This window comes from Patella vulgata, chromosome 9, assembly GCF_932274485.2.
Source record: "Patella vulgata chromosome 9, xgPatVulg1.2, whole genome shotgun sequence".
NCBI classification, from domain to species: domain Eukaryota; kingdom Metazoa; phylum Mollusca; class Gastropoda; family Patellidae; genus Patella; species Patella vulgata.
Window position 1 is genome coordinate 30,035,416 of NC_065887.2, and position 8,905 is coordinate 30,044,320.

The following is an 8,905-nucleotide window of genomic DNA, read 5'->3' on the forward strand; positions in this document are numbered from 1 at the left end:
AAGAAGCCTATTGATTTTCACTGATTTCCGATAATTACTGCAAGAGTTGTGGCCCTTGATTACTTTGAAAAATCTTGTGGACGCTCTAGAGGCTAAAGTTGATATCCGATTGACTTTAAATTTTTACACAGTGTTTAAGGTCATCAGACGAAGAAGCTTATTGCTTTTCAACGATTTCCGATAATTGCTGCCAATGTTACGGCCCTTAATCACTTTGAAAAATCTTGTGGATGCTTTAGGGACCATAGTTCTCATCTGATTGATTTTATATTTATACACCATGTTTACACCTATATATAATCGTTTTGATTGACTTTAGATTGATACACAGAGTTTAAGGTCTTGAGACGAACAAGTATAATGATTTTCAATGATTTTTGATAACTCGAACAGCTAAATCCATGACATTAAATGTTTTGTATACTAAACGTTAGCATGGGCCAAACAAATTCTTATGATTTTCTGATAATGCAAGAGCTAAATCTGTCTATTGCAGGTCTTTATTAATTAGACATTAATTAACTTATCCAGACCATAATCAACTCTAGATGGCATTGCTAGTCTGCTATCTTAAGTGGATTGTGATCCGATTTACTGCATAACTTTGCTTTTAATTAAACGATTAAATGGATAATTGAGACTATGCTGTTTAACCTACTAACTTTGGAAATGATGACCGAGGCTAGGCAGAAATTTTATTCGCTTAATTCTCGGTTCATAGTGGATCAATTTGAATACAATTTTCAGCAAATTGCCTTTACGTTATCTAGTTTTTAATTATTATAGTGAGATTTGCCAACTTGTTATCGAATCTCCCATAATGTATCTTTAATGAGTTGTTACTCTTAATCAGATTTGAGTGTACTATAAATGTTTCATTACTGACAAAAGTAAAAATATGCGACAACTCTTGTTGACTGCCTGAACGATTTAATTGCTGTGGGCGTATGTTTCGTTGCCTGGTAACCCATCTTTGTTTACTTTGTGGTTTTGAGTAGCAGTTTTTTGGCTAAAAGTTGAAAAAAATGATTCCGGTCACAAATGTTGAAGTGAGTGCTAACGACATTGTAGGAGACGAACTTACGTTGATGTTATTACAAGAGGCTTTGGAGTCAAGTGAGAATAAAAATTTCGAATGGTATTGGACTGTTTTGTAGTGAACAGAATCTCGGGAGCCAAATGTAACCTGGCTTTTGGTGACTTTTGACGTGTTTTGGGTGTTTGGTTTGATGAGCAGTAATGGGGGTCTTTCGTTACCGGTATGTGTCGTTTATTACAGCTACTGTGGTGATGACCCTGTGTTTCTGAATCTATGAGAGCTTCTATTGGTGTGTTTGTTGGGTTGTCACCTGGTTGGAGGCTACTAGGATTGATAACAGTTTTGGTAATATATTTACTCTGAGATGTTTTAACAGTTGCTTGACGCCTGTAACCTTTTTTGCCCAAGACGTTTCATAAAAATATGTTAAAACATGAATGTATAAAATCGAAATGTTTTGATATCTTGAATTGTATTATTTAAAATACACGAATAACGTACTGAATTGTAAATAATGAATAAAGCCAAGACATGTATTAAATGTTTTATTGAATTGGAATAGAAACTGGAAACAGATTAAGATCCCGTGCAGGATATTTCATTCAAATATTGTGAAAGGGTTGGCAATAAAATGAAAATTGTCATTGTGTTATTAAACACTGAATCGTCCTATTCTGTTATGTAGTCGTCTCAACATATTGTTGTCACCAGTTACTTCTGCCAAACAAATTACATGTATACGAAATGAAATGGGGTTTAACGTCCTACTGTTCTGCTAAATAACTCAATAGAAACAAGTAAAGTATTATATTTTTAAATTAAATCATTAAATTGCCGAACACCGTTAAACTTCATTTAATTACTCGGATGTTTACAAGCCCTGTTCTCGCTTGTCAGGGACAGCCCTTGCGGAGTTGACAAGGAAAGTGGTTTAGTTGTTCGGATAGGACAAAAATTGGTAGTGCACAACAAATAATAATCAAAATAAAGTGTTAATGGGCATCAGTTTTCTACTCAGCATCCTAAAATTGCTCCAGCTCACCTATCCATATTTTTATTAGTTTCATGCTGCGAACAACATTTATGTTTTCCCGTCAGAAAAGTTTAATCGTGAATACGAGACAGAAAGCACGTGTATAGTGCAGATATTCAATGGTAATAGACTATTTCAGGGTTGATGTAAAAATCTTCAGAACATGTGTAATGCATAGGACTGTGAAAAGATTAAAAATATTGATTTTCAAATTTGGTTGGACCCATTGGAATCGGAAAGGGTGAAATTCCAGGTTAAAGATAGTTTGTTAATTATCTCGCAGACAGGAATCCAATTAAAGGGGAATTTCGCTCCATATTTACGTCCACACGACAGTATATCGCCTGAAACTGCTTCTCAATCAGTTGAAATAGTGAAAGGCAAAACTCAAATTTTATACCTAGTCCCTGTACTTTGTGACAATTGTAGTTTCTAACATAGTTTGCACCGTACAATTACGGCGTGGTTTCAAACGCCTAAATTTGATTATCTCTATTTTGAAAGTTTTTCCATTTTACAAGCGCATGTGATGTAAACAACCTACATAAATTTTAATATTTTCGGTCGATAAATGTAATCGATATAATGTTTATAAGAAATAATGAACACAGATGGACGGGGTTACGACAATATACGACCATATAAGAAAAACGAATAGTATTTATGACTAGTTTATTTATTAGCAAAGAGTATATTCTATTCATTACTAAATTATATTAAAATCTATAATGATATACATATCCCTAGACTTGTATGAATCAATATATAAGTATGCAATACATGTATATATTTACCTAACCACAATATAAACCCTAGTATAAAACTTGATGGTAAAACATCTTCATCGACCAAATAATATCTCTTCAAAAATCAAAATTGTAGACAAACTTGTCTGGTTTGCAGAACACTTACTCCCATATTTTCGAAAGTAGATTAGTGCTAATCATAGATTTATTCACCGATTTTCTGACCAGTCATATTCTGGAAAGCTGACTAAATTTTAAACTAAGATTTATATAAACTTGGATTAGCCTAATCATTGAGTTAATCATTGTTCGAGAATACCATAAAATGTGATATTCTGGAACGTTAACTTGTACTTAATCTTTGACTAAGCCACCCCAAATATTTGTCACCTCGGTGGGGGGTGGGGGGTGGGTAGTTGAATAAAGGATTAAGTGCATGGTTATGCCATTATGATGCATTCAGTTATGCAGTTATGAACCAAATAAGCATGAAACGACATTTATTTTGAAATGAAATGAAATGGGGTTTCTTATCTGCTTCTGCTGGGCTAATACAGTTGCCATCAGAGTATTTTATCAAGGACAGCAGCACTACGGACTACTCTTTATTTCGAATTCCGACTGGAAGGGGTTCTTTTAGGTCCACGGGACCTGGTTTTTCTCACCTTCCGTTGTAACACTATCTTTGGTATAACATAGATCAGTTTAGTAAATATTGTATTTATTTACAACGGGAACATATAACAGCTACGTACATACAACAACAATACGGAAACTTAAACTATATAAGAAATAGTCTACGACAGGAACACATCTAACAATATTAAATCCACCATTCTGCCAAGGCTGAACTCGGGTGAGTCCAAACGCCGGTCTCTTCTGCTCGGTCTATGATCGTTTGTAGTTGTCTTCAGTTATATACCTTCTGATCATAAATAAGCTCATGGTCACCATACATGCAATTGTCTCCTTGTTTGTGACTGCCCCCCCCCCCACACACACACACTAACTTTGACTACGGGCCTGTTCACAAGGGTGGATACATGATTTTTCAAAATGGGTGGGGTTGGTAACACTTTCTCGCGATTATGTAGAGAAAAAAACACAAGGCAAAGTAGACTAGAAATGCCATTTGTTGCATTCTTTGTTGTTGTTTCATATTTTCACACAATATTTCCAACAAAGAGATGTAAGAAATGAAAAACAGCCAAGTTCAAAGCGGAGCGAACTCACTAATTGTATTTGAGGTCTTTAAAGCTTTAAAATTACAAATATACTGTTCATGTTTTTACATAATAAACAATATTACATTTAATATATATATGAAATTTTATGTAATTGGCACTCAGTTGTATGTATAAAAATTGCAAAAGTAGTATCTAAACGGCCAATTAAATTCCATCGAAACATGAAATAGACACAATTTATGTTTATATAATGGCATGCCAAGCAGGGCGAGGCGAACAACTTTATTAAAGATAGGTTGCCAGGCAACGAAACATACGCCCACAGCAGCTACATCGTCCGGGCAGTCAACAAGTGTTGTCGCATATTTTTACTTTTTTCGGTAATGAAACATTTATAATACACTAAAATCTGATTAAGAGTAACAACTTATGAAGTAATTATCAGAAAACCATTAGAATTTGTTTGGTTTTTATAAAGTTCTGTCCCATGCTAACGTTTAGTATACGAAACTTTTAAAATCATCGATTTAGCTGTTCAAGTCATAAAAATTCATTGAAAATCAATTAAACTCTGTGTATCAATCTGAAGTCAATCGGATGATAACTTTAGCCTCTAGAGCGTCACAAGATTTTTCAAAGTGATCAAGGGCCATAACTTTGGCAGTAATTATCGGAAATCAATGATTCTTTGCCTCATGAACCCAAACACTGTGTATAAATGTAAAGTCAATCGGATATTAACTCTAGCCTCTAGAGCATTTACAAGATTTTTTGAAGTGATCAAGGGGCATAACTCTGGCAGTAATTATCGGAAATCGCTGAAAATCAATAGGATTCTTCGTCTCATGACCTTATACAGTTTAAATTTAAAGTCAATCGGATATTAACTTTGACCTCTATGGCGTCCACAAGATTTTTTGAAGTGATCAAGGGCCATACCTCTATCGGAAATTATCGGAAATCGCTGAAAATCAAAAGGGTTCTTCATCTCATGGCCCTAAACACTGTGTATATTTTAAAGTCAATCGGATATTAACTTTGACCTCTAAAGCGTCCACAAGATTTTTTGAAGTGATCAAGGGCCGTAACTCTGGCAGTAATTATCGGAAATCGTTGAAAATCAATAGGCTTCTTCGTCTCATGACCTTAACACTGTGTATAAATTTAAAGTCAATCTGATATTAACTTTAGCCTCTAGAGCGTCCACAAGCGACGGGCGGCGGGACCGACGGGGGCGACGACGATATACGACCACATTTCAATGTGGGCGTATAAAAATGATAATTACATTTTCATCTTCCTAGTGTCTTATCTAAAGGGCCAATCTCGACTATGTGTTAAAAGTCCCCCAAATCCTCTACCTTTGGGGCGAGCAACTAACTCAATATACATGTTACGTTTTCAAACAACTTAAACCTGTTAGTCGTCATCTGTAAACGGAGACCTGTGTCCTAAGCAGTATTATACAGTGTCTGGATAAAACCAGACTTTTATTTTATATAAATATCGTGTAAGTGAAATGTACCTTTCGTCATCAAGTGCAGCACGTAGGTCATGCACTGTATAGATCTCTAAATTATCACCCAACGAAAAAAAAAAGGGAATCGAACCCTTAAAATAAGGGTTACATATCCGGATAAGAGGTTTTAACGACTCAATATTTCGAACTGAAATATTTTGGCGCCTGTATATTTTGGCGCTTAAATTTCATACCCACATTTTTGTTTCCGAGACTATTACAATCAGGGATTTTCCCTTTAAATAGAAATATTGCAAGTTTATACAAAATTGACAAATAATGATAAATTCGGATGTTAATCCGAGAGAATTTTCTATTGTAGTGAAGACAATTACACCTCTGCACCTCCCCATTGTGAACTCAACTAGGTCGCTTGTGGGAAATGTGATAATAACTACTGAAATTCACTGTCCCCATACCAAAAAATTCTACAATACAAAAAATTCCATACTCTAATTTACTTTGTGAACTCAACTAGGTCGCTTCTGGGAAATGTGACGGATAATAACTACTAAAATTCACTGTCCCAATACTAAACATTTCTACAATACCAAAAATTTCATATTCTAATTTAATTGGATGTCCTTTTCTCCCTGCTTACACCCTACTGATCCCTTGCGTGTTCAAAATGCAATTATTTATCACTTGTCAAGTTCAACTTGTAGCCAACACAAGTCTAGGAGACACTCACTGCATAATAACATGTTGTGTAAATTTAGCTATTGGGCCTAAACAATGGAAAATGTTTCAAAATTAACTTAAAGCTAAAGGGTATTTCTACTGATTGAGAAGCGGTTTCGGGCAAGTTATTTGCATCTGAATTTGATTATCTCGCTTAATGTGAACGTGAACGTAATAGACCTTGGGCGGAATAGATAGAGAGAGAAATGAGGTTTTACGTCCACTCGACACAAACTAGGTCATTTCGGGACTAACATATGGTTTAATTTTATTTCAATAATTCGCTTGCCCGTAGGGGTCTTTAGCAGTGGGAGGACCCGGAGAAAACCTACGAGGTTGGACAGGCGACTCCACTCCTTGTCACGTACAACCGGGGAATCGAAACCTAGTCTAATTGTATACCAAAATGTAGTTCCGTTAACATTTTTACACTCCTGGGGTGACCAACAGAATACACGTATAATTAGATCCAATCAAACCAAGATTTTATTTCCATTTCATGTCGTATTAAACACAGGCATTCCAAGCAGCAAAGTTTGTGTTGGTTTGAGGTCAAGATTGGAATGTCATTAAAACACAAGGAAGTGAAACTTGAACATGTTTTATTGTTGAAGTAGAAAACATGAGCATAATATACATCAGGATATTAGAAATGTTGCATAAAATATATGACGGCAAGGCATGATAAAAGCGTAATATAGGCAAGGTTGGCGTCAGCTGTTTCAAGTGTTTGGGAAATCAAATAACATTTTAAAAAGACTGATAGAAGATAAAAGCATGTCTATATTGTTAATTAGCTGCTGTTTGAGTCACGCATCTGCTGACGCGTACGACCTATATAAATATGGCCTTATTTTTATTATCCACCAATCGATCAGGAGTTTTAACACGTATGACAATTTTAAACACGCGCCTTTTTAAATAAGTTATCAATTCTAATCAAAATTTTTATCGAACCATTTTATGCATAGGCCACACATATATTTTGATATGATCATTATTTAAGCCGTTAATTAAATTTCCAGAACTCTTTCAAATCTTCATATCTACATAAGTAAAGTGGTATAATTGTTCCTCCGAACTTGAAATTTAGATTTATTTAACAGTTAAAAGAATATCTCCAACCACACCCATCGGAATCAAAATGGCGCATTAAGTTGCACTTGCGATATAGAGAAGGGAGAAGTCTTTAGTAATAGTTCTATATAGTTTATTCCCGCGCAATTGCTTGCGTTCGCACACCTTCCACTTCTTGGGCTTCCTGCACTAAAGCACAGCAAGGGCAGCAGAACCAAAATAATAAATCTCCCACAAAACTTCCTCCAATACCTTTCGAGTCTCGTATCTTGGTTCGAATATGTGCTCCTAGGAACAGATCTACAACGGGAATTAGGAAGAGAATACCACAAAGCAGACAACTTTCTCCCACGGCCTCGGCATTTTTACCAAACTGATAACAAGGAACAAAATAGGAGATGATGCACAATCCTAGATTATCGAAACATCCAAATAATCCGTGTTGAAACTCGTTGGACATGGTGTTTTGTGCTGAATCCCTGCTTTCGTTAGGTTAACCTATTTTCTATGTCAGCAAAATCTCAAAACAAATAGTGTGAGGTACAGAGGCAATTTGTCAGTGGTCGTATTTTGCGTGATATAGTTATAAATATATACGCCTACAGTGAAGTAGTAAGAGTTAGCGGTATGCAGCACTTGAGTGAAACCGGTAAGCTGTGAAGGTCTTGTATATAGGGCTATTTCAAGTAACTGGTATAGTCATGCATTAATATTCCAGCGAGATAACGAAACATAATACACTCTGTTCGACTGGAACAGATGTTACCGACGCTTTTAAATACGCTATACATTTCACACCGTTCTTTCATTATGGTACATTAAAGCTCTATTTATTGATTTCAACAAGCGAACTTTATTTATTTCAAAAAGATTTGTTTGCCAGCAGTTAATGATAGATAATTTATTGCTGATGTGCAGTTTTGATTTTGCGTGAAAGTAAATAAACAAGCGCATCTAATTAAAATAATAACAAACCAGAGGTTGCCATGCAAGATACGCTCACATTTTGCACGAGATGGACAGAGAACAACTTAATATTAGTCTCGGTCACCCAGAAACCCCTAATCTTCGACGTATATTCGTAGAATATTTGTCTTAATGATAGAGACTACTTAATATTGGAGGCCAGAATCCAGGAAGTTAATACGGTCCGATATGTACGAATATCGAAAGGAGCCGAGATCTTTTGGATATAAAAATATATTTTAAGGTTCATCAAGATCGGATAAGAATTGTCACTTCTAGAGGACGCACAACCTTGGTATTACATAGGCCTACTTGCAATGTACACTATTTGCGTACAAGTAGCAGCCATTTTATCGGACAGTTTCTGTCCGATTCTCACGAAATTCGAACTCAACCATCATTAGGGTGTAACAGTGATATGTTTAAACGTTTTGGTTTTTTTTAAATCGGATAAAATTTGTGACCTCTAGAAGGTCCACAAGCTAAACAACGTGATTTTTCGGACAATCAGGGGCCATAATCCAGGAAGTTTAGGGTCCGATATGTACGAATATCGATAGGAATCGAGATCTTTTGGATATAAACATACATTTTAAGTTTCATCAAAATCGGATAAAAATTGAGACTTCTAGAGGGTCCACAATCTTGGTAGGCTTA